Source organism: Nicotiana tabacum, chromosome 1 (genome assembly GCF_000715075.1).
Source record: "Nicotiana tabacum cultivar K326 chromosome 1, ASM71507v2, whole genome shotgun sequence".
In the NCBI taxonomy this organism is placed as follows: domain Eukaryota; kingdom Viridiplantae; phylum Streptophyta; class Magnoliopsida; order Solanales; family Solanaceae; genus Nicotiana; species Nicotiana tabacum.
Genome location: NC_134080.1, coordinates 102,649,766 through 102,676,525, shown reverse-complemented (window position 1 = coordinate 102,676,525; position 26,760 = coordinate 102,649,766). Strand labels below are relative to the sequence as shown.

The window sequence follows — 26,760 nt, the reverse complement described above, 5'->3', positions numbered from 1 at the left end:
CGATATTCCAAAAATAGCTTTTAGGACTCGATATGGGCATTTTGAATTTTTGGTAATGTCATTCGGTTTAACGAATGCACCAGCAGCTTTCATGGACCTTATGAATAGGGTCTTCAAGCCTTATCTTGATTTGTTTGTTATCGTGTTTATTGATGACATCTTGATTTATCCCTTAGCGAGACTGACCATGCCGAACATCTCAGAATTGAGTTGCAGACACTGCAAGATCACAAGCTATATGCAAATTTTTTTAAGTGTGAATTCTAGTTGAAATCAGTAGCGTTTTTGGGCCATGTCATTGTCAGGGGAAGGCGTGAAGGTGGACTCTAAGAAAATAGAGGCAGTGAAGAATTGGCCTAGACCCACCTCAGTATCCGATATAAGAAGTTTCTTGGGTCTAGCATGCTATTATAGGCGTTTCGCAGAGGGATTTTCTTCTATCTCATCCCCTTGACTAGATTAACTCAGAAGAAAGTCATGTTTCAATGGTCGGACGCATACGAGAAAAGTTTTGAGGAGTTAAAGAAGATATTGACTTCAGCTCCAGTCCTGACACTACCAAAAGGAACCGAAGGGTTCGTTGTTTATTGTGATGCTTCAAGGGTTGGTCTTAGGTGTGTATTAATGCAGCACGGTAAAGTCATGGCCTACACGTCGAGACAGATCAAGGCTCACGAGAAGAATTATCCGACTTATGACCTTAAATTAGCAGCTGTGGTGTTCGCACTTAAGATTTGGCGCCATTATTTGTATGGGGTACATGTTGACATTTTTACAGATCACAAGAGTCTCCAGTACATCTTCAAGCAAAGAGAATTAAATCTACGTCAGAGAAGGTGGCTCGAATTACTTAAGGATTATGATGTTGATATCCTCTATCATCCGGGGAAAGCAAATATTGTAGCCGATGCTCTCAGTCGGCATTCTATGGGGAGCCTAGCTCATGTTGAGGCAGACAAGCGAACTATGATGAAGGAAGTCCACCACTTAGCAAATCTAGGAGTTCGACTTTTGGACTCCGAAGATGGTGGCGTTGTTCTCCAGAACAGGGCTGAATCCTCCTTAGTAACCGAAGCAAAAGAAAACAGTTCAGTGATCCTTACTTATTGCAGTTGAAGGAAGGAATTCACAAACACAAGACTATGGCTTTTGAACAAGGGGGAGATGATGGCACTTTGAGATACAGAGGCAGACTATGCGTTCCAGATGTAAATGGGCTCAAAGAGCGGATTATGTTAGAGGCCCACAATTCCAGGTATTCTATTCACCCAGGCTCCACAAAGATGTATCTGATCTTAAAGAGGTTTATTGGTGGAATGATATGAAAAAGAATATAGCAGATTTCGTGGCTAAGTGTCCAAATTGCCAGCAGGTGAAAGTCGAACACCAGAAGCCTGGCGGTTTAACTCAGAATATAGAAATTCCCATTTGGAAATGGGAGATGATAAACATGGACTTCATAACAGGTCTACCTCGCTCGTTCCGAAAGCATGATTCGATTTGGATGATTGTAGACCGACTTACCAAGTCAGCTCACTTCTTGCCAGTGAAGACTACAGATTCGGCCGAGGATTATGCCAAGTTGTATATCAAAGAAATTGTCCGATTGCATGGGACTCCTTTGTCCATTATCTCAGATCGTGGTGCTCAGTTCACAACAAACTTTTGGAAATCCTTTCAGAAGGGATTGGGCACAAGGGTGAACCTCAACACCGCTTTTCATCCTCAGATAGATGGCCAGGCGGAACACACCATCCAGACTCTTGAGGATATGTTGAGGGCATGTGTTATTGATTTTAAAGGTAATTGGGACGATCATCTACCTCTTATTGAGTTTGCTTATAATAATAGTTATCACTCTAGTATCAAGATGGCACCGTACGAAGCTCTGTATGGGCGAAGGTGTAGATCACCAATTGGTTGGTTCGAAGTCGGAGAAGCGGAGTTGTTAGGACCCGATTTGGTCTATCAAGCCATGGAGAAAGTCAATTTGATACAAAGGCATTTGAAGACGGCTCAAAGTCACCAAAAGTCCTATTCGGACGTACGCCGTAGAGACTTAGAGTTCCAAGTTGATGATTGGGTGTTTCTAAAGGTATCGCCCATGAAAGGCGTTATGAGATTTGGGAAGAAGGGGAAACTTAGCCCCCGCTATATTGGTCCATATAGAATCCTGCGAAGGATTGGACAGGTGGCTTATGAGTTAGAATTGCCACAAGAACTAGCTGCTGTACACCCAGTGTTTCATGTGTCCATGTTGAAGAAAGTCATGGGAGACCCGTCATTTGTGGTTCCTATGGAGATTATAGGGGTTAAGGACAACTTGTCTTATGAGGAAATTCCAGTGGCTATTCTTGATCGACAAATCCGCAAGCTCAGAACTAAGGAAATTGCTTCAGTAAAAGTGCTTTGGAGAAATCAAAAGGTTGAAGAGGCTACATGGTAAGCCGAGGAAGACATGAAGTCCAGATATCCCCATCTCTTTGAAGAGCAAAAGGAAAATGTGGAAGGTAATTAACCTTTCCATTCAGGTCTTATATTATAATCTCTATGTCCTACAATATTTACTTAGCTTAGTATTTAGTGATCATGTGCTCGTTCAGTTCGATATACATGTATTCATAATATTTCAGTATTCTCATATCTCCATAACACCCATTTAATGACCATAGATAACCGTAGTTGCAGCTAGGACCATCATTCAAGGACGAATGATCCCAAGGGGGAGATAATGTAACACCCCGTAATTTGAATCAGTTGTGGATGCATTAAACGAGTATTAGCGTGATGGTAATTGAGTGGTTATGATAATAAGTGTATGGGGCATATTATAGGTGATTTGGGGTCTAAGGAGAGGCTTAAGTCCAAACCAAGTTGAAAATTTTCATTATAGCTGAAAATTTGCAAATGAGTATGCACAAGACCTCACTTTCAGCGAGCATATCTACCTGGATATAATGAGTTTTGTGATGCACAACCTATAAAATTAAATCCCTTTAAGTCTAGTTTCCAACGCAACAAACCGTTCGTCATTTGGAGGTGTATACAGAAAGTTATGACCATTTTACTGGGCAGGTGTCACTAGCGCGAACAGGAGCGCGAAATCGCACGTTTTTTCTTAGTATTCCGCCTCCAACTCACTATAATGAGTGTGTTATCATGGTGATTTCACTTCTCAATCACTAGTTACAACATGATTTTGATTGGGTTTCATAGGATTTCTTCAAAATCTCAAGAACACCCCAAAAGTTGTCTTTCCAGATTTGGTCTACAAGAGGTAATCCTACACCCTTAAACTTACATATATGGTGTAATTATGGAATTATGAGTGTGAATCAAGTATTACAACTTATGGTATGGTGATTGGAATTCATAAATTCCCAATTTAAATGCATGACCATGGTAGGGATTTAAAGGTGATTATTTGATAGGATTTGTTGGTTGGGTGTGAATGGATAGTCATACATATGTTGTTGGAAGTTATAAATTTGTTAGGAATGATGGTGGAATGAATTGTTGGTTAATGGTGATATTTGGATGAACCAACTCTATAGTTATGAGGTGTAAATATCTATGCCTACAAGGTGTTTGATAATATGGCTAAATGGCATAAGTTATGGAATTTATTGCTAATATTGGGTTCCATTGGATGTTGTTGTTGTAGATTGAAGGTTCTTAGTAGTGTGGATCATTGTAGTATCACTAAGGGGAAAATTAAAGTATGTAAGGCTAACTCTTTACGTTTGGGAATATCTATGATTTTCCCTACGTCCCATTCATCATGAACATTACTAGTTTCCTCAGAAAGTAATTATGCCTTGGTTACATGAATAGAAGTAGAACTTATATTCTCTAGATGACATAGTTTCATAATCATTCGATATTCTATGAGTTTCAGTTATGAAAAATCAACTTATTATGAATACTCATCTCAATTTAATCCTATTCACTATACCAGTATCATGTAAGTCAGTATGGCTCATTATTTCAGTATCACATATTACAGTATGATTCTTAGTTCCTGATTAAAATTCCTGAATGTTGAACACCTGCATTTGGGCCTGAGGTCGCAGTTTATGCTTTATGCATTTTGGACCTGAGGTAGCAGTTATGTATACGTATACTTGGGCCTGAGGCCGTAGTTGTGCACATATATATATACATATTGGGCCTGAGGCCGCAGTTTAATGTTCAGATAAACAGGTTGTTCATCATTCAGAAGAGGGAGTATTCACATCCTTACTTCCTTGTTCAGTTATCAGTTTATCAACTAGTAGTTCAGTTTCAGTTTCAGTGTTGACAGTTCTTTTGTTCAGCTATTGTACATACCAGTACAATTCAAATGTACTGACATCCCTTTTGCCCAGGGCCTGCATCTCGCGAAGCAGGTAATGATTTTTAGGTTGACGATTCTGCTTGCTAGGACATCTCTTATCAGCTATTCGTGAGCCCCAGTCTTCCGGGGTCTCTCTTTTGTTTTAGTCATTATAGTATTTCAGTTAATAAGGTATACCGGGGACCTTGTCCCGGTAAACAATTAGCATTTGCAGTATTCTTTAGAGGCTTCGTAGACTATAACCCAGTTAGTCAGATCTTAGCAGGATTTCATGTGTTAGCCTTGTCGGCTACTTGTTTATACTTGCAGACCTTTCAGTATTTTCCGCATCTATGATATTTTAGTCAGACTCTTTAGTAGATTATCATGTTTTATATTTACCTCTAGCTCATAGTTACACCACTTGTTGATTCAGCCAGCCAGTTGGTTCGCTCGGTCACATGTAGTCAGGCACCGAGTATCGTGTTACATCCAGGCCCAGGTTCGGGGCGTGACACGATTGTCGAGGCATCGACGCTAAAGTTGTACTCCGATAATCGAGGTGCCTCAGCCGGTCCCAAATGCCTATCAAACCCAATTTTGCTCATGAGTCCACGGGAACTTTGACCTAGACTCTTCGATCATTTCGAAGTATGTTACGCCTTGTAATATTTCTTCGATCCTCGACGTATGGCTGATATCTTTCCTTGTTCGATCTTGTCCCACTGTCTGCATTTCCTGACCCCCTTGCTAGTAACTGCTTGGATAAACAGAGCCCGAGGGGGCTCCCAACTAGTCATCCTCGACCCTAATTTTTGATTGGTACCTGTTATGCACATCCGCCCAAGTCACAGCGGGTTACTCGACCAAGTTCTACTTCAGCTGCTACGAAGCTATCGAACTTCATTCATTTAGCCCCTGAGTGAAGGCTTCTACAGCCCAGTCATCGGAGACTGGTGGTAACTCCATTCGTTCTGATTGGAAACGGGATACAAAATCCCTCAACATCTCGTTCTCCCTTTGCTTTATTTTCAATACATCGAATTTCCTTGTTGCAACTTTTATGGCACCAGCATGTGCCTTCACAAATGAGTCTGCCAATATGGCAAACGAATTGATAGAGTTGGGGGTAGGTTATGGTACCAAATCATGGCACCTTTAGACAGAGTTTCCCCAAACTTTTTTAGCAAAACAGATTCAATCTCATCATCTTCCAAATCATTTCCTTTTATGCCACAAGTATATGTGGTGATGTGCACGTTGGGATCGGTGGTTCCGTTGTATTTCAGGATATCTGGCATCCGAAACTTCTTCGGATGGGCTTCAGAGCCGCACACTGAGAGAATGGTTTTTGCACGAACTTCTTTGAGTCCAGTCCTTTCAAAATCGAAGGTGCTCCCGGTATTTGGTCGACCCTTGAGATAAATGTATCCATTTTTTTGTCATTTTCTTCAATCTTCTTTTCTTCGGTCTCGATCCTTTTGGCGAGTTCTTCGAGCACTTTCATTATCGTGGGGTCGGTCTATTTCACCCCGCAATATTACGTCCTGCAGTATTATATTACGACAATGTTATGCTCTGCAATAATATTTTACGATGATGTTACGAACTGCAGTATTAAGTGACGACAGTGCTCTACCTAGCAGTATTACATTACGAAGATGTTACGCTTCGCAGTAATAAGTTGCGACAGTGTTGCACCATGTAGTATTACATTACGGTGATATTGCGCTTCGCAGTAATAAGTTACGACAATGTTGCACCCTGCAGTATTTTACGTTGAATTTGTCGTAAAGTAATTGACATCAGTCCAAGGAAAAGATTACTTGGGAATTATAAGAATTATACTATTTCACAAGTGATTAGTAAATTCATGAAAGTTAAAGGGGGAGCAAATCTAAGAAAATGAATTTTGTCAAAGTTTGGCATTTTGGGATAAAATACAGCCCGAGCTAAAATACCCGGTATTTATGGACTAGTACCATACAAGGTACCCCATGGCCATGATAATAAGGTGTATAAGGTGTTATAAAAATGAGTAGTATTTTAAGTAATTTGAGATAATTCTCAATTATGTGGATAACCGATTAATAATGGAGATAATTGTGGTATTGTATAAGAGCTTTTTTTTGGGATTGCCACTTGGCATAAGCTTAGCCAAGGTGGCAAAGCATACAAATGAGTCATTTAGACAAAATGCTATCTTGGTAACACGTGAGGATGACTAATATCTTTATTGGAGAAATGCAAAAACTTTGCAAAATTAGGCAAAAACAACATTTCACTCCATTTTAAAAGATATTCCATATTCAAGACTAACCCATAAGAATGTCAATCATTCTTACATCAAAAGCCCCTTCCAACCAAAAAACAACATTAGCTATCTTACATCTTTCAACCAAAATTCTTAAAATCCAGAACATTATCAAGCTTAAACATGACATTTTCGAATCCAAAAAACTCCAACGAGAAGTTTTTTTAGATGCTTAATAACGTACAAATTTTGTGGTTCTAAAGGGGTACGGTGAAACCTTTTCCAAAAATATCATACGGATTTTTTTCCCTATCTCAGGTATGTTAAGGTTATTCCTTCTTTCTTCTGGCAGGATCCATACGATACGAACGAAACGTGCAAATGCACAAATTCCATGAATGATTCTATTCATAGAAGTATTAGAGCTATCTATGTTCTTGAATTTCCGTGTATCATAATATTTTATCATCTGTTCATGGGTCTCAGAAAAAAAACGAAAGTTGAAAAGAGTTTACTTTATGATATTACTAAGAGGAAAAATGGTCTTATGACATTCCGAATGATTGTATTGACGTACGTTTCATACATTGCATTCATGTGCCCATGACCAGATGGCGTTATATACGCTTATATATGTAAATATATGTATATGGGACATGGGAAAAGGTTACGACGTTATATACGTACCACCACTTGATCAACTGGTATATGATGACGATGTTGCCCAAAGTGGCTGAAATATGATTCAAATGGCGTTATATACGCATATATATGTATGTACTCAAATGGCGTTATATACACGTATATATATATATATATGTATATGGGATATTGGAAAGGTTATGGCGTTATATACGCATCACCCCCTGATTAGCTGGTATACAATGATGATTTTGCCCACAGTGGTCGATATGATATGATGGGATGCCCTCAGAGGCTAATAATGTTATGAAATATGTACCTCTATACGACATGACATTAATACGCATATGCATGACACTAAAAGTAATTCACGATTTACAAAGTTATTCAGACTTACAAGTTGAGTCATATACTCTATATTTCTTCCATGTCTCTTATGTACTTATTTATGCGCCTTACGTACTCGGTACATTATTCGTACTGACATCCCTTTTGCCTGGGGATGCTGCGTTTCATGCCTGCAAGTCCCGATAGACAGGATGAGAGCCCTCCAAGTAGGCTATCAGCTCAGTGGAAGATGTTGGTGTGCTCCATTTGCTTCGGAGTTGCTCGTTTGGTTAGTATGATTTAGACGTGTATTGTTTGGTATGGAGGGATTCTGTCCCAAACTTTATGATATTTATGTATTCTTAGAGGCTTGAAGACATATGTCGTGTACGTAAAAGATTGTACGGCCTTGCCGGCCTATGTTTTGAGTTTATAAAGGAGCATGTTGGCCTATTAGGTCCGTATATTATGTGTATATAATGATGTAATAAGAAAGATATGTTATGTTGGTACTCGGTTAAGTAAGGTACCGGGTGCCTATCGCGGCTCATCGATTTGGGTCGTGACACAGTCCCCGAGCCACTTTCATGGGGCCTCTCTAGTGCTGGTTCAACACGCCGAGTGTTCATTGGTTTGGCTGTGTTTGGAGTACTATTCTGACTCTGAAGTTGAGAAACGGTGACTTGCTGGGCTTGCAACATTTCGAATATCACCTGGAGGCTGACTCCTCCTTCCATTCCTTGTGTTCTTTGGCCATCGGACCGGGCTTCCCAACATGTATTCCCTACAAGGTCTGTACCTTAATCTGCGTGTAGATCCTTATGCGAATTGATATCCACCGGCTCCATATATGGCATTTCCTCAAGGTGTTTGGGTGGTACACCGACCCCTATACCGCTATTTTCTCCAAGACCTTCGTCCTCGTTAATAGGTGCATTCTGTGTGCTAGACATGTTTAAGCCTGAGAATCAAAAAATCTTGACAAGAAAAAAGTGTAAAGATAACTTGTATAATGAGAATCAGTAAATAAATAATCACTATTATCTTTAGCCCCACAGTGGGCGCCAAACAGTTTACCTCGAAAAATATGAATAACCATTAAAGGTGATTTGTGCTTTTAAAGATATGTGATTTATTCCAATATTAGTGAATATACAAGTAATATTAGGTTTAAGTAAGAAGAATTGATGAACCAAACTAGTGTTGTTAGAGCAATGGGGACCTCGATCTCGATTATCTCCGGGGCCTCGAGGTGAGTTAAGAGTAAATAAAGTAAGAACAATAAAGTTAAGACAATAAAGCTGAAGAACAATTGTGGAGCACGAGAAAAGCAAAGTAAAATATTCTATTGCAGTGAATAATATGTCATGGTCTTTACAAACAATTGGGGTCCCCTTTATATAGGAGGAGAAATCCCCAATATAGTACATTCCTAATTGTGGTAAGAAATTCTATTGGTACAACTGTATAACAACCTAGTACGGACCTGTACTATTTCGCACAAATTATATCCTTTAATTTATGCCCTGATCCATGTGTCCTTGAGAAATTCCCGCTCTTTCTCGAGTGTCATCGAAATTGTACTGCCCTCGAGGTAGATCATGACGTGCCTCCAATTGGCTTTTCAAGGTGCACATATCTCGGTCATGCTCGATTCTTACTTCGAGCTTCCAAACTCAAGATCGGGGTATGACCAAGTCTACTAAATTAAGCTCCCCGATTTAGACCGTATACAATATTCAAAACAATAGAAGTGAATCATGTTGCCATGAGCAAAGGTTCAAATCTTATTTGTAGTCTTGTATTCAAAATAATATAAGTGAAGTGTTACCTAACATATTACTTTTTCAAGTCTTTAAAATATTAGATGTGAATTGTCTTGTATTTAATGAATTAGGTTGTCACCTAATAAGAAATGATTCTTAGTCATTTGCTTAAGAGGTGGCTTGCTGCCAAGTTACTCTTTCCCCATCTTTATCCAATTATTTCCTTAATTAACTTGTTAATCCCCCACTAATCTAATAATTAACCTATTAACCACATAATTTAGTATTATCCCAAATTACTTAAAATACTACTCATTTTTAACATACCTTATAAACCTTACTATCATGGTCATGTGGTACCTTGCATGGCACTAGTCCATAAATATCGGGTATTATAGCGCGGACCATATTTTATCTCAAATTGACAACCTTCAACGAAACTCATTTTCTTTGACTTGCTTTACCCTACCTTCACGAATTTACTCATCACTTGTTTGAAATAGCATAATCCTTATAATCTCCAAATAATCTTTTCCTTGGACTGATGTCAATTACCTTACGACAAATTCAACGTACAATACTACAGGGTACAACATCGCCGTAATTTAATACTGCGAAGCATAACATCATCGTAATGTAATACTGCAGGATGACATATCGACGTAATATTGCAGGGCGTAGCATCATTACCCCCTTTGTAACATTCGTCCTCGAATGTTGATTGATGCTCTTATCATTTTCATAACTTATATCTCTTGTGAATACCTTAATACTCTCCTTGCCATTTAGGTAGTTGTTCTGTGAATAAATCATAAGGACAAGGCATTCCCCCTTTAGGCCTCTTTCCCATGCCATGACTTGTGATCGAATTCCTTCCAATCTCGTAAGTGTTGCTACCTTCTATCATGCAGCCTCTATGATACTAACCTTGTATGTGTGCCTATGCGACTCTTATCTCCTTTTTCCTCAATCTTTTAGCCGATCTCTAGGCCTTACTTTGTAAACATATACAAGGCTTAATAGGATGCCTCTCTGGGCATCTATAGGTGTAATGAAGTTCTTCGCTCAGTACTTTGTAGAACTTGCGAATATGGATATATCTTATTCCATAGACCTGGTTATCCATCCATATGACTTTACTACACCTAGGTAAGTCATATGACTTTACTCTCGTTGTTTATCCTTAAGACTGATGGTCTAATTTCATCTCATACTGTTAAACTTTTATCCATCTATTGTTGATTTACCTTAATGTTGATTCATCATCTACCACTGATAACTTGATCTTTTATGTAACACCGCCGCTGGGGCTCGCATCTCATCGGGGACATCTGGAGTGATTAGATTGATCCACCTAGCGGTGATACAATACTATACTTCCATAACCATTTTTCATAGCATCCTAATGTGGTTTACCTTATGTGGGTATTTTAATCCTGTTCACTTCATGAAATCATTACTCAATCGAAGGCCCAAACATCATCCTTTATCTATCACAATTACATCCTCAAGCAACATTCCATCTTTTTTAAATGCTACTAGTCTTAGACTCCTTTGAGTTCATTCAGGCTATATTTAGCTTTCTATAACTTAGAGGGACCATCAGCTTCTTTGTTTTCACAGGTTTAATCCCGAGGACTTATCCATTGTCGTCACCTTCTCACTTTCCTTCTTCTTATCCTTACTCTTGTCTTTCTAAAACCTTGTTATTATATCATACTTTAGCTTGAGATCGTTTCCTTTATGCTTTTCTGGAACATCAAGCGAGAAATCGCTTCATCTCTAACTCTCCTTTTACTCTCTAATTAAAATTTTCGGTACTTAGAAACCATAGGCTGGAAGGTATACCACTGATGACGTTGTTGTCATTCCTGAATACTGAATCTCAGTGCTTCTAGTCTTTTACCTAAAGTATGGACCACTCTTAGTATTTGAGTATTTCGTACGTTGTTCACCTTTACCTTACTTTAAAATATCACCTCATATTCTTCTATCTCTCTTTCTTCTATCTCTCTTTAATAACCTCTAATATTAAGTGTGATTCTGCTATGTTCTCAATCATGATTCCTATAACTTCTGGTTCCAATAACCGGATTCCTGATTTACTTCGTTGATGTAACTCTTTAGTTTCCTCGTTCTTCTGATCGACCTTTATGTCGGCTTAAATTATCTCTCGATCTCGGGTTCGTGGTATTAGTTATTCTGTTTATCCTTTCATGGGCGCTAGGTATGCATGATATTATCCTTCATTTATGACCTGGGCTCAATTTTTTTCTTTTAACGTATACTAGAATATTCTACGGATGTATATGCTTCATGTATAAAACTCTGAACCTTTAAGTGTATTCATAACGTAACCAATTCTGGATCATTGATCGAATAATTTCTTTCGTTCCATCTTAGCTTTCTTTCAACATAAGCTATTACTTTTCCTGGTCTTTCCGCCCCATTGTTGCATCCATACTTAGCTTGTCTTAGTGCCCATACATGCCAGAGTTTTCGTGCAACTCATATGATCTCGAATATTACTTTTAATTTTACTTCCCGTTTATTAGCCACGGTAGGTGCCACTTTCCTTTGGAGTTCTTACAATGTTGTTGTGAGACTGTTGTTACACGACCATTTCCTCTTTTGGTCGTTGTGCTTAGGTTGAAGCCTTCTTCCTTATTTCCTAAGCTAGTCTTTCGTTGTAGTACTTAGGGAGAACCCTTGACTCTCGTAAAGTTGTGAGCCTATTACGGACTTTTTGATGTCCTTTCTTGCCTATAATCATCCGTAGTTGCTTACCTCTGTGCCTTTTTGGTTGTAGGGTTGCTTCTGAACTGATATTTTGACTGCCTTCCCGGTGACACTTTTTTTATCCCCGTAACATGCATACGATACCTTTAACTACCCCGATTCCTATTTGTATATATCTCAAGGATCACGATGTCATAATTGCGAGGCTGAATTTACTATACTGGGTTTTACTGTATTTTTCTTGCATGATCTACTGATTTATCTGTATCTTCTTGTCTAGCCATAACTAGGCTCTTCCTGAATCAGCTGCTAACTGCTCGTTGGCCCATTCTAATATCAATATTCCACGTAAACTTTCTTGGGTAATTTCCTTTGTCTTAACTTGCCTCTCACACTGGCTCTTTTTTTATCAATAACATCCCAGGTCGGAACCCTTACTCCCTCTCCTTGAATTCGTGCTTGCATAATGTTCTGGAATCGTAGCATATCTATAGGATTTGGATAAGTGCAATCTCATTTTTATCGCAATCTTCCTTTAACATTCCATAATTACTAGACTAACTTAATTCTGATTTAACGCCACATCACTCCATATTCCCCTCTTTAGGGGAGTTCTAAGATCTAGAGCTATGACGATTTACCTATATATGTTTTACCTCTTTATCCTTTTCGTCTTTTCACATCATCAATGACCCTTAATCGCCTTGTGGTAATCCTTCTGTACCAAGGATAACAAAATTCCTTACCCACGAGGGTGACACTTAGTGTAGCTAGCACACATAATCCATTAAGCTTAACTTTGCTCACATTGCTTGCTTTAGGAAAGTGTTTTCCCGAATGACCTTTAAGGGTTATTCTTCTGTCGTCCATTCTTTTATCGCCGGAATGCAATCTAAAATTCTCATGATGCCGACTATTATCAAATCACTCAGTCCCTAATTTATGTTTAGTTATCTTGTTCACCAGTCCACACTGATTTCTATTACTCTGGGGTCTAACTTTTCCTTCTATTAATCACGTTAGAGTCGCGAACTTATTTCTCGAAATTAGGATGTGACTGTATGGCCTATATTCTTTTGTTGTCTTAATGCTCATCACCTCTCGTCTCTTTCTTCATTTGACTATAGATTCTGAAAACTTTAACAAGAGTTCTTTTGTTTTTTGATCCCCTTGCTCCATCCACTGGCTTTTCGGATTGCTTAACGTTCTCACTCAACTAGGGACGGGAGCCACACTTAGGTAATATTTATCCCGTCAAGGGTTCTTGTGCCTATCTTTGTAGTACTCATATCTAGCTATACTATTTTAGAGTGCACTATTTGGAAGTCTCAAAAGGAGATTTATTAGCACTTTTGCAATATACTTCGAAAATGTCAACTAACGAAAACAATCCATCCACCATTTTGGGTCACTCTAGCCTCAGCTGGATCGTGATATTATGTCTTTCTCTTAAACCATATTTGTTAGCTCCCATAGAGCATAACTCAGATCGGTGTGGCCAGTTGAACATACCTTTGTTACTATTGAAGGTAACTCAAAATGCTTATATTTCACTTCCTGAATGGTAAATAATGATAATCTTCATTAGCTAGGTACCTCGTATCCTCTTTCACCTTGCTTCTTTTACTTGTACTTTCTTATTCATTCATTTCTTTTTACCCTAAGAATTGATAGGCATTCTTGCCTTAGGTATCCTTATCAAGAAGCTTACACATCTTATATACATATGATCTGCTGAATACCTTATATTTATCCATCACAAGCATGATGCAAAAATTGAGTTCCTCATATTCAATTCTTCCATAGCTATATCTCTTACCAACTGTCTTTTTAGATGTAGGCATCATCGTATTATGAACAAGATAGAGTTTAGGAAATTGAGTTCTTGCAACTGAGCTCTATCACACGATCTAGAGTAAGAAGAAAGAGTGACAGTCCTAAATGCCTTGTAGCCTCCTGCTGATAAGTGTGGTGCACGACACACCCATAAACAAGACTTTACTAGACACGGCTTGTAGACTCCCTAGGATAGAACTGCTCTGATACTACTTTTGTCACGACTCCAACCAATGGGCCGCAACGGGCACCCGGAACCTTACTCAACCTAGTACCTACGTAACGTATCTTTCGTATCATACTATCATAGGTAAATGAGCCAAAGAGGTTGTCGTGAGATTAGTAGAATAAAACTTGGGGAAATACTCGACATAGATCGACCCAGCCTAATATAAAAACTTACATACGTGACATACTGGCCAATAAGGCCAACATGATCATTTGTAAAATCAAAACATAGGCCGACACGGCCATACAAGTATCTGTATACATGACATCTGCCTACAAGCCTCTAAGAGTACATAGGTATCACAAAGGTTGGGACTGGGCCCTGCCATACCAATCAATACATGTCCTAATTATACTGACAAAATAAACAACTCCGTAGCAAATGGAGCGCACCAACATCTTCCGCTGAGCTGATAGCCTACTTGGAGCACTCTCGACTATCTATCGACGAGACCTGCGGGCATGAAATACAGTGTCCCCAGGCAAAAGGGATGTCAGTACAAATAATGTACTGAGTATGTAAGGCACATAAATAAGTACATAAAAGATATGGAAGAAATATAGAGTAATTGACTCAACCTCTAACTCTGGATAACTCTGTAAATCATGAAATACTTATAGTGTCATGCATATATATATGCATATGAATGTTGTGTTGTGCATAGGTACATGTGTTCATATTATCAAGCCTCTGAGGGCATTCCATCATATCATCTCGGCCACTGTGGGTAAAATCATCAACGTATACCAGCTGATTAGGTGGTCGTGCATATATAATACCGTAACCTTTTTCCATATCCCATATACATATCATATACATATATACACATATATAACGCCATCTAGTCATGGGTCAATGTGCATGAATAAATGCATGAAATGCATATGAAATACGTTAATAAAAAATCTCTCAGTACATCATAAGACCATTATGCCTCTGATTAATACCATGAAATAACCTTTACCAACTTACGTATTTTTTAGACCCATGAACAGATGATAGAATAATATGACACATGGGGAATCAAGAACATAAGTACTTCTAATACTTCTATGAATAGAGTCATTTATAGAAGTTGTGCATTTTCTCGTTTCGTTTGTATCATATAGATCATGCCAAAAGAAAGAAGAGATAGTCTTAACATACCTGGAGTGGGAATAAATCCATATAATATTCTTGAAAAAGGTTGCACCGTACTTCTTTAGAACCGCAAAAATTTTCGTTACTAAGGTGGTAATAATTCTCGTTGGAATTATTTGGTTGCGAGAGATTCGTTAAAAACTTGTAGGAATTTGTATGAAATGGGTAAGAATTCACGTTGCCATGAGCAAAGATTTAAATCTGATTTATAGTCTTGTATTCAATATAATAGAAGTGAATCACGTTGCCATGAGCAAAGGTTCAAATCTTATTTGTAGTCTTGTATTCAAAATAATATAAGTGAAGTGTTACCTAACATATTACTTTTTCAAGTCTTTAAAATATTAGATATGAAGTGTCTTGTATTTAATGAATTAGGTTGCCACCTAATAAGAAATGATTCTTAGTCATTTGCTTAAGAGGTGGCTTACTGCCATGTTACTCTTTCCCCATCTTATTGTCACGCCCCGAACCTAGGCCTGGATATAATACGACACTCTGTGCCTGAATACATGTGATCGATCGAACCAACTGGCTAGCTGAATCAACATGTGGTATCATAACATACTGAATTTGGAAGATAAACTAACACATGCTGATATACCGAAAGTCTAGATGATATAAATCAAAGTGCGAAAATACTAATACAATTCTGAAACATATTTGTAACCAACATAGCTTAATATGAAAGCCTGTGACTCTGTCTAACTGTTACTCTAGTCTATGAAGCCTCTATTTGAGTACTGAAAACACTGACTATATGTGAATACTAACTGTAGCAATGATAATGCCCTGAAAGAACTAGGGATCACCGAATAGCTGGTACGAGAATCCTAGCGCTCTGAATCATCAACATGTAAATCATTACATGCATTGTGAGATACAGGCCCCGGGCAAAAAGGACGTCAGTACATTTGAATTGTACTGGTATGTAAAGCAACTGAAAGAAAGAATTATAAATGCTGAAACTAAAATTAAGCTGATAACTAAGATTTGATAATTGATAACTGAACTGATAACTAATAGCTGAACTGATAACTTATACTGAACTGATAACTGGCAACTGAAATGGTAACTGATAATTGAACTAAACAAAGGAAGTAAGGATATGAATACTCCCTCTTCTGAATGATGAACAACCTGTTTATCTGAATAATAAACTGCGGCCTCAGGCCCATATATATATATATATATGTGTGTGTGTGTGTGTTTGTGCACAAACTACGGCCTCGGGCCCAAGTATACGTATACATAACTGCGACCTCAGGTCCAAAATGCATAAATCATAAACTGAGGCCTCAGACCCAAAGATGCATAAAGCATTAACTGCGGCCTCAGGCCCAAATACAAGTGTTCAACATCCAGGGATTTAAAATCAGGAATTGAGAATCAAACTACAATACATGATAGTGAAATACTGAATCACGTTGAATTACATGATACTGGAATACTAGACCATACTGAGTACATAAGACTGGAATACTAAATCATACTAAGCTACATAATACTGGAATACTGAATAGGACTAGAATGGGACATGTATTCTTGAACTGATTATGAACACTGAAACTTCAACTGTCTATGACATACTGAGTAAGATATACTAAGACTTAGGGACATCAAACCCAAGTCTATATTGAATACGAACTGAGTTCACGACGTTCAGAATGAAAGTCATGAATGAGTTATGAAGCTAGAGAATAGAAGTTCTACAACAATTCAAGGAACTAGGCTTAACTATATTTCTGAAGCAATTGATACGTCGTAAAAGAAACGTAGTGTAGGGAGGATCATTAACATTCCCAAACATAGAGAGTCAGCCTCACATACCTCAATGTCGCCCCTTAGTGATACTACAATGATCCACAACACTAAGAACCTTCAATCTACAAGAGCAATATCCAATGGAACCAATATTAGTAACAAATTTCATAACTTAAGCCATTTAGGCATATTATCAAACACCTTGTAGGCATAAACCTCTACATCTCATCACCATATATTTAGTTCATCTATTTACCACCATTCATCAACAATTTATCCTACCATCATGATTAACCAATTTATAACTTTCAACATCACGTATATGAACATCCATTCACACCCAACCAACAAATCATATCAAATAATCACCTTTAAATCCCTACCATGATCATGTATTTAAATTGGGAATTTATGGCTTCCAATCACCATACCATAAGTTGTAATACTTGATTTATACTCATGATTCCATAATCACACCATATATGTAAGTCTAAGGGTGTAGGATTACCTCTTGTAAACCAAATCTTGAAAGACAACTTTTGGGGTGTTCTTGAGATTTTGAAGAAATCCTATGAAACCCAATCAAAATCATGTTGTAACTAGTGATTGAGAAGTGAAATGACCATGAAAACACACTTAAAAACTCACCTTAGGTGTGCAATTGGATGCCTTGGTCGAGTTGGGGTGTAGAGGAAGCCCTAAGCTTGAGAAATGACTCAATTCCTGTTATTTCGGTCTTTAAGATATTTAAAACCTTCCAGACGCGCGAACTCGCGCGCGCTGGAGGCAGAATACTCAGCAAAAACGCGCGATTTCGTGCTCTTGTTCCCGCTAGTGACACTTGCCCAGTAAAATGGTCATAACTTTCTGTATACACCTCCAAATGACGAACGGTTTGTTGAGTTGGAAACTAGACTCAAAGGGATTTAATTTGATAGTTTGTGAATCACACAACATATTGTATCCAGGTAGATATGCTCGCCCAAAATGAGGTCTTGTGCATACTCATTTGCAAATTTTCAGCTATAATGAAAATTTTCAACTTGGCTTGGACTTAAGCCTCTCCTTAGACCCCAAATCACCTATAATATGACTCGTACACTTATTATCATAAACACTCAATTACCATCACGCTAATACTCGTTTAATGCATCCACAACCGATTCAAATTACGGGGTGTTACATTATCTCCCTCTTGGGATCATTCGTCCTCGAATGATGGTCCTGGCTGCAACTACGACTATCTATGGTCATTAAATGGGTGTTATGGAGATATGAGAATACTGAAATATTATGAATACACGATTACTGACCTGTTGAGATACTGAACAGAACTGTATTGACTAAATATTGATCTGCCATGAATACGTGAATACTGAACTAACATGGATATCTGAATATTGAACTGGCACAAATATTTGAGAATTGAACTAACATCAATATCAAAGCACTAAGCTGGCATGAATATCTAAGTATTGGACTGACATGAGTAGCTGAGTATTGAACGGACTTGAATATCTGAGTATTGAACTGACATAAGTATCTGAGTACTGAACTGACATGAGTATTTGAGTGCTGGAAACTTGAATGTTATAACGTTACACGCAAAATACTGGTTGTACCACCACTAATTCTGGTGGCAACTCCAACTCATAAGCTAATTGACCGATCCTTTGCAAGATTCTATATGGCCCAATATAGTAGGGACTATGCTTTCCCTTCTTCTCAAATCTCATAATGCCTTTTATAGGCGAAACTTTCAAAAACACCCAATCATCAACTTGAAACTCTAGGTCTCTATGTCGCACGCTCGAATAGGACATTTTAGTGGCTCTGAGTTTTCTTCAAACGTTGTTGAATAAACTTAACTTTCTCTATAGTCTGATAGACCAAATAAGGTCCTAATAACTCCACTTCTCCAACTTCGAACCAACCAATTGGTGATCTACACCTTCCCCCACACATAGCTTCGTACGGTGCCATCTTTATACTAGAATGGTAGGTTATTATTAACAAGGCCAATAAGAGGTATGTGATCATCCCAATTACTTTAAACATCAAGGAAATATCCTCAATTGTTTGAACAATGCGCTCTGCCTAGCCATCTTTTTTTGAGGATGAAAAACGTGTGCCTAATCATTTCTGAAAGAACTTCTAAAAGTTCATTTTAAACTGAGCACCACAGTCCCAAATGACGGACCACGGAGTCCCATGTAATTAGACGATTTCCTGAATGTATAACTTGGAATAATCTTCTGTTGAATCTGTAGTCTTTATTGGCAAGAAATGTGCTGACTTGGTAAGTCGATTTACAATCATCCAATCAAATCATGCTTTTAAAATGAGAAAGATAATCCCGTTTATAAATTTCATATTTACCATCTCCACACAAAATATGTGTATTCTGTGATAAAACACTAGGCTTTTTGCTGCTCGACTTTCACTTGCTAACAATTAAGACAATTGGCCGCAAGTGTGCGACGTTCTTTTTCATGTAGTTCATCTAATCAATCTCCTTGGTCATGATGCATATTTGGGGGACCTGGATGGAAATAATACCAGGAATTATTGGCTTCTAACATGATCTTCCCTTTTTAAGTCCATCTATGTCTGGAACACACAATCTTGGTACCTCAAAGTACCATCATCTCCCCCTTATTCGAAAGCCATCATCTTATACTTGTGAATCTCCTCTTTCAGCTACAACAAGTAGGGATCATCAAACTATTTCTCCTTCACTTCGCCTACTAAGGGGGAACAAGTCATATTCTAGACAACAACTCTATCATCTTTTAGAGTCCGAAGTCGAACTCCTATCTTGGCTGGTGAACTTCTTTTACCAAAGTTCTCTTATCTACCGCAATCATGAGTTATACTTCCCATACTGTATCTTCTTAATAACTTCCTAAAAACACTTATAGAATTGTTGTGAGCTAAGTGTTTAACTATTATTCTGAAGACTAGAGTCTCGTGCAATGGCACTACCCTCATGATACATAACTGGGCATGATTCTATAGCTTTCTGTGATCATTTTATCATCAATAACTAAACTCGGTGATCATTCTACTCACTTTGTTTTTCTTACACTTGTTAGACATAATCCGTGTGGTAATTATACAATATTCCCTCATTACCGAATTGATTTTCTTTTTTCATATCCCATGCTACTGTTCGAGTTTCAGATCTCCAACTGGACTTATTGAAAATTTTCACATCACCCCTTAGACCACAGGTCTTATACTTGTGGATCCTTCTCATTTTGCTGGGATCCAAATAACTTTCCTTATTCTCTGCAATTATTTGCACTCTACGTCAATGCCGACTCATCTTCCAACTTACTTCTGAGAAATCTTTCTTACTAGGAAAAATTAAATTATTCACTTAACAGAAAGCTAATGTATTCACAGCTATCATATACAATCTTAATAATTTAACTCTGCTCACACTGTCAATCCTGGAGAAACCACATTACGATAAATCCTAAAGGCTGTTCTTCTATAGTTTGTGCTCTCACTGCTAGCTAATATTTTTTTTTCCCACTGCTACTGTACTTCGAGTTTAACATAAACTATTTGGGTTCTAACACACGTTCGGTATTTCAAACTGTCATCCACTCACTAGAGTTAACCTGGCTAAGTGAATCAAATTGTACCTCTACTAGCTCTGTTGAAAGTGCTAATTCACTGTATCTACTCAATCATACTCACTATTTTGTTACTAACTACCTGCTAGCATCATGTGTTCATGTTCTGTTTTGAATAACTAGAGTGAAACATAAGGTTACTCCTAACTTCCCTCATCATCTGACCATATTCTTTTGTCGTGCACTATCATTCTTTTTGAACTATGCACATGGATTGCACTTAGGGAAAGTTCATCTGTCTTAAATAAAATTGGAATATCTAACCCCAAACTTTCTATACACTTCAAAATCATATCAGATTATAAACCTCCAACCTAAATACATAGTCACATCAAGGGGAACTGTCATATCTTTTATCTCACAATCATAGCCACTTCGTATATAAATTTACTAACATGGTACTTTCTAGTTCTGATTTGAATAAATATGAACAACTTAAAATCATTCCCTCAAATTCACTATTGGCTGCTCTTGGTTCTCATTTCATACATCATATCTTCTAGTCATTTGCATGAATTGTATGAATCATATCTTTGGTAATAACAAACGTTTCTGACTCCCAGGTATTTTACCCTTAGGCTCTTTTCTGTCCAAAGCTATAGTGATCAATTCTATGCCCGCTGCAGTTGAATCATTATCCTGATACACCGTGGGGTCTGACATACGGATACACTGCCATATATATCTGATAAATCACTTTATGTACCATCCCGTGAGTCTTGGGTCTTAATCCCTAAAACATGCAAAGATTTTGCTATAATCACTGTTACTTACATTCTCTTTGAGCATCCATATGCATCACTGTATACTCACAAGTCTATAGAAATTTTGATATACTGAAAATTGGATATCTGGTAAACATATAACTGAATACTGGCATACTGAATAACCATAAGACATGATAACTGTTTTTGTACTTTCTGATAAGGTTATGCTCTAATCTGTAACACTATCCATTGCATCCCACTTTTTACATCCTCTAAAGTCTCGTATTTACTAAGCTGTACTCCATAATCATACCTCAATGGGCAATTATCCTCTCTAGGACTTTAGGTTTCTCCTGCGCGTCGCTTGGGCATCCAATACGTTTGGAATTCGATAGGAAGAAAAGGTTATCTATTGCTCTAAGATTCATGGCATGATCTAGAGTAGAAAGAAATGAGACAATCCTGGATGTTTTGGTAGTTAACCGTTTATATGAGTGGCCGGTACACATATATAAAGGAAACTCCATTGGACACGGCTTCATAGACTCCCTAGGACACTTGAACCTAGGGCTCTGATACCAGGCTTTGTCACGCCCCGAACCTGGGCCTAGACGTAACACGACACTTGGTGCCTGACTACATGTGACCGAGCGAACCAACTAGCTAGCTGAATCAACATGTGGTATCATAACATACTGAATTTGGAAGATAAACTAACATATGCTGATATACCGAAAGTCTGGATGATATAAATCAAAGTGCGGAAATACTAATACAATTCTGAAACATATTTGTAACCAACATAGCTTAATATGAAAGCCTGTGACTCTGTCTAACTGTTACTCTAGTCTATGAAGCCTCTATTTGAGTACTGAAAACACTGACTGTATGTGAATACTGAAGACTGTAGCAATGATAATGCCCTGAAAGAACTGGGGATCACCAAATAGCTGGTACGAGAATCCTAGCGCTCTGAATCATCAACCTGTAAATCATTACCTGCATTGTGAGATGCAGGCCCCGGGCAAAAAGGACGTCAGTACATTTGAATTGTACTGGTATGTAAAGCAACTAAAAGAAAGAATTATAAATGCTGAAACTGAAATTAAGCTGATAACTGAGATTTGATAATTGATAACTGAAATGATAACTATTGAAACTGAAACTGAAATGATAAATGATAACTGAACTGATAACTGATATCTGAACTGATAACTGGCAACTGAAATGGTAACTGATAATTGAACTGAACAAAGGAAGTAAGGATATGAATACTCCCTCTTCTGAATGATGAACAACATGTTTATCTGAATAATAAACTGCGGCCTCAGGCCCAATATATATATATATATGTGCACAAACTGCGGCCTCGGGCTCAAGTATACGTATACATAACTGCGACTTACGGTCCAAAATGCATAAAGCATAAACTGCGGCCTCAGGCCCAAAGGTGCATAAAGCATTAACTGCGGCCCCAAGCCCAAATACAAGTGTTCAACATCCAGGGATTTAAAATCAGGAATTGAGAATTATACTGCAATACATGATAGTGAAATACTGAATCACGCTGAATTACATGATACTGGAATACTAGACCATACTGAGCACATAAGACTGGAATACTAAATCATACTAAGCTACATAATACTGGAATACTGAATAGGACTAGAATGAGACATGTATTCTTGAACTGATTATGAATACTGAAACTTCAACTATCTATGACATACTGAGTAAGCTATACTGAGACTTAGGGACATCAAACCCAAGTCTATATTGAATACGAACTGAGCTCACGACGTTCAGAATGAAAGTCATGAATGAGTTATGAAGCTAGAGAATAGAAGTTCTACAACTATTCAAGGAACTAGGCTTAACTATATTTCTGAGGCAATTGATACGTCGTAAAAGGAACTAGTGTAGGGAGGATCATTAACATTCCCAAACATAGAGAGTTAGCCTCACATACCTCAATGTCGCCCCTTAGTGATACTACAATGATCCACAACACTAAGAACCTTCAATCTACAATAGCAATATCCAATGGAACCAATATTAGTAACAAATTCCATAACTTAAGCCATTTAGGCATATTATCAAACACCTTGTAGGCATAAACCTCTACATCTCATCACCATATAATTAGTTCATCTAATTACCACCATTCATCAACAATTTATCCTACCATCATGATTAACCAATTTATAACTTTCAACATCACGTATATGACCATCCATTCACACCCAACCAACAAATCCTATCAAATAATCACCCTTTAAATCCCTACCATGATCATGTATTTAAATTGGGAATTTATGGCTTCCAATCGCCATACCATAAGTTGTAATACTTGATTTATACTCATGATTCCATAATAATACCATATATGTAAGTCTAAGGGTGTAGGATTACCTCTTGTAGACCAAATCTTGAAAGACAACTTTTGGGGTGTTCTTGAGATTTTTAAGAAATCCTATGAAACCCAATCAAAATCATGTTGTAACTAGTGATTGAGAAGTGAAATGACCATGAAAACACACTTAAAAACTCACCTTAGGTGTGCAATTGGATGCCTTGGTCGAGTTGGGGTGTTGAGGAAGCCCTAAGCTTGAGAAATGACTCAATTCCTCTTATTTCCGGTCTATAAGATATTTAAAACCTTCCAGACGCGCGAGCTCGCGCGCGCTGGGGGCAGAATACTTAGCAAAAACGCGCAACTTCGCGCTCTTGTTCGCGCTAGTGACACTTGCCCAGTAAAATGGTCATAACTTTTTGTATACACCTCCAAATGACGAACGGTTTGTTGCGTTGAAAACTAGACTCAAAGGGCTTTAATTTTATAGTTTGTGAATCACACAACGCATTGTATCCAGGTAGATATGCTCGCCCAAAGTGAGGTCTTGTGCATACTCATTTGCAAATTTTCAACTATAATGAAAATTTTCAACTTGGCAGACTTAAGCCTCTCCTTAGACCCCAAATCACCTATAATATTACTCGTACACTTATTATCATAACCACTCAATTACCATCACGCTAATACTCGTTTAATGCATCCACAACCAATTCAAATTACGGGGTGTTACATTTATCCAATTAGCTCTTTAATTAATTGGATAATATCTCATTACCCAATAATTAACCAATTACCCGCATAATTAAGAATTGCCTCAAATTATTTAAAATACCATTCATTTCTCACATACCTTATACACCTTACTATCATGGTCATGTGGTACCTTGTACGGCACTAGTCCATAAATATCGGGTATTATTGCTCGGCCCTTATTTTACCCCAACAAGCCAAACTTGGACGAGAATTCATTTTCCTTGACTTGTTCCCCATCTCACCTTCAAGAATTTACTCATCACTTGTTTAAAATAGCATAATCCTTATAATCTCCAAATAATCTTTACCTTGGACTGATTATAATTACCTTATGACAAATTCAACGTACAATACTACAGGGTGCAACATTGTCGTAATTTAATACTGCGAAGTGTAACATCATCGTAATGTAATACTGCAGGACGAAATATCGACGTAATATTGCGGGGCGTAACATAAACTTTATCAACTTACATATTTTCTAAGACCCATAAACAGACGATAGAATAATAAGATATATAGGAATCAAGAACATAGGAACCTCTAGTATTTATATGAATAGAGTCATTTATTGAAGTAGTGCATTTGCTCGTTTCGTTTGTATCGTATGGATCATGCTAAAAGGAAAGAAGGGATAGCCTTAATGTACCTGAGCCGGTCCTCTTGACAATCCCTCTAACATACGATAATCGCGACAAAACATGGCAAGATCGAAGTAGGGAAAACTCCGTATGATATTCTTGAGAAAGATTGCACAGTACTCCCCTATAATTGCAAAATCTCACGTTGCTTAAGATGCTATGAAATCTTGTTGAATTATTGAAGATGCTTATGAAATCTCACGTTACTTATGTGTTGAGATGCTTGTTGAAGATGCTCATGTGTGATATATGGACCTCTCTTTTAAATTAGAGAGGTCTTATATTAGAATGGGTGTGGGCCCCACTTTATGTGGTGGCTTAACCTCATCACTCTTTTAATTGCCACCTTATTCTAGTCATTAATTAGAAGGGTGGGCTGCCACATTAGACACTAGTTAAAACTTATCCAAATACACTAATTAAATAATTAATCTCCCACTAAAATCAGTAATTACCTAATTATTCACATAATTAAGAATTACCTCAAATTACTTAAAATATTACTCACTTTTAACATATTTTATGCACCTTACTATCATGGTCATGTGGTAGCTTATATGGTACTAGTCCATAAATATCGAGTATTATAGCTCGGACCGTATTTTATCCCAAATTGTCAAACTTCGATGAAACTCATTTCCTTCAATTTGCTCTTACCTTCACGAATTTACTTATCACTTATTTGAAATAGCGTAATACTTATAATCTCAAAATAATCTCATTCCCAAACTTACATCGATTAACTTACGACGAAACTTTAACATACGAAAATGCGGGATATAACATATCATTTCTGAGCTTTCATAAATTTATTTATGGCGTACTTTCACGTATGAAAGTATGTGGTGTAACAACAAAGTTTTCAATTGAGAAGAAAAATGAGCAAACTGCCTTGAGAAAGAATAAAGGTCAAAAACAAGTTATTTTTCAACCTGGAGATTTAGTTTGGGTTCACTCTAGAAAGGAGAAATTTCCTTCCAAAAGGAAGTCAAAGTTCCATCCTAGAGGAGATGGCCCATTTTGAGTCCTTGAAAGGAGTAGAGATAATGCTTACAAACTGGACCTTCTTGGTGAGTTTCAAGTAAGTGCTACACTTAATGTTGCTGACTTATCTTTGTTTGATGTAGGATCGAATTCGGAGATGAATTCTTTTCAAGGAGAGGGGAATGTTAGCATCAAGGACAAGGATAGAGTTTTGGAAGCTCCAAGAAGGTCATTTATAAGATCTCAAGCTAAAGAATTGCAGACTAAGGTTGTTGGATTTCAATGGAAAATAAAGAAGCTTTTAATTGTAGAGGAAGAGCTCAAGCCCAAAGGACAATTGTTCAAGTTTTATAATTATTTGGTGTCCCAAATTGAAGTCCGAGAGGAGGAAGATTGGGTCCCAACATCAGCCCTTGAAGTCTACCAAAAGGGCACCTAGAAGAGCTTAAAATGAGCTTAAAATAGGTCCAAAAAGGGGGTGTTCAAAAGGAGCCCAATTGGAGTCCAAACCAATGGCCCAAACTAGTAGTTTTAAGGCCCAAAACTGCCCCAAAGGGATTTGACCGCCCGCCCTCTTATTTTTATTAGGTTTTCTAGTATTTAGCTTAGCCTCCATATTAGGGTTTACCTTGCCAGCAACCCTACCTAGTTTTAACGACTTTT

At 37.7% G+C, this 26,760-nt stretch overlaps 1 pseudogene; it reads left to right on the top strand.

Moving 5' to 3' along the window:
• The first annotated feature begins 1,142 nt into the window (after positions 1-1,142).
• On the top strand, positions 1,143-26,546 carry LOC142163267 (uncharacterized; annotated as a pseudogene).
• The last annotated feature ends 214 nt before the right edge of the window (positions 26,547-26,760 follow it).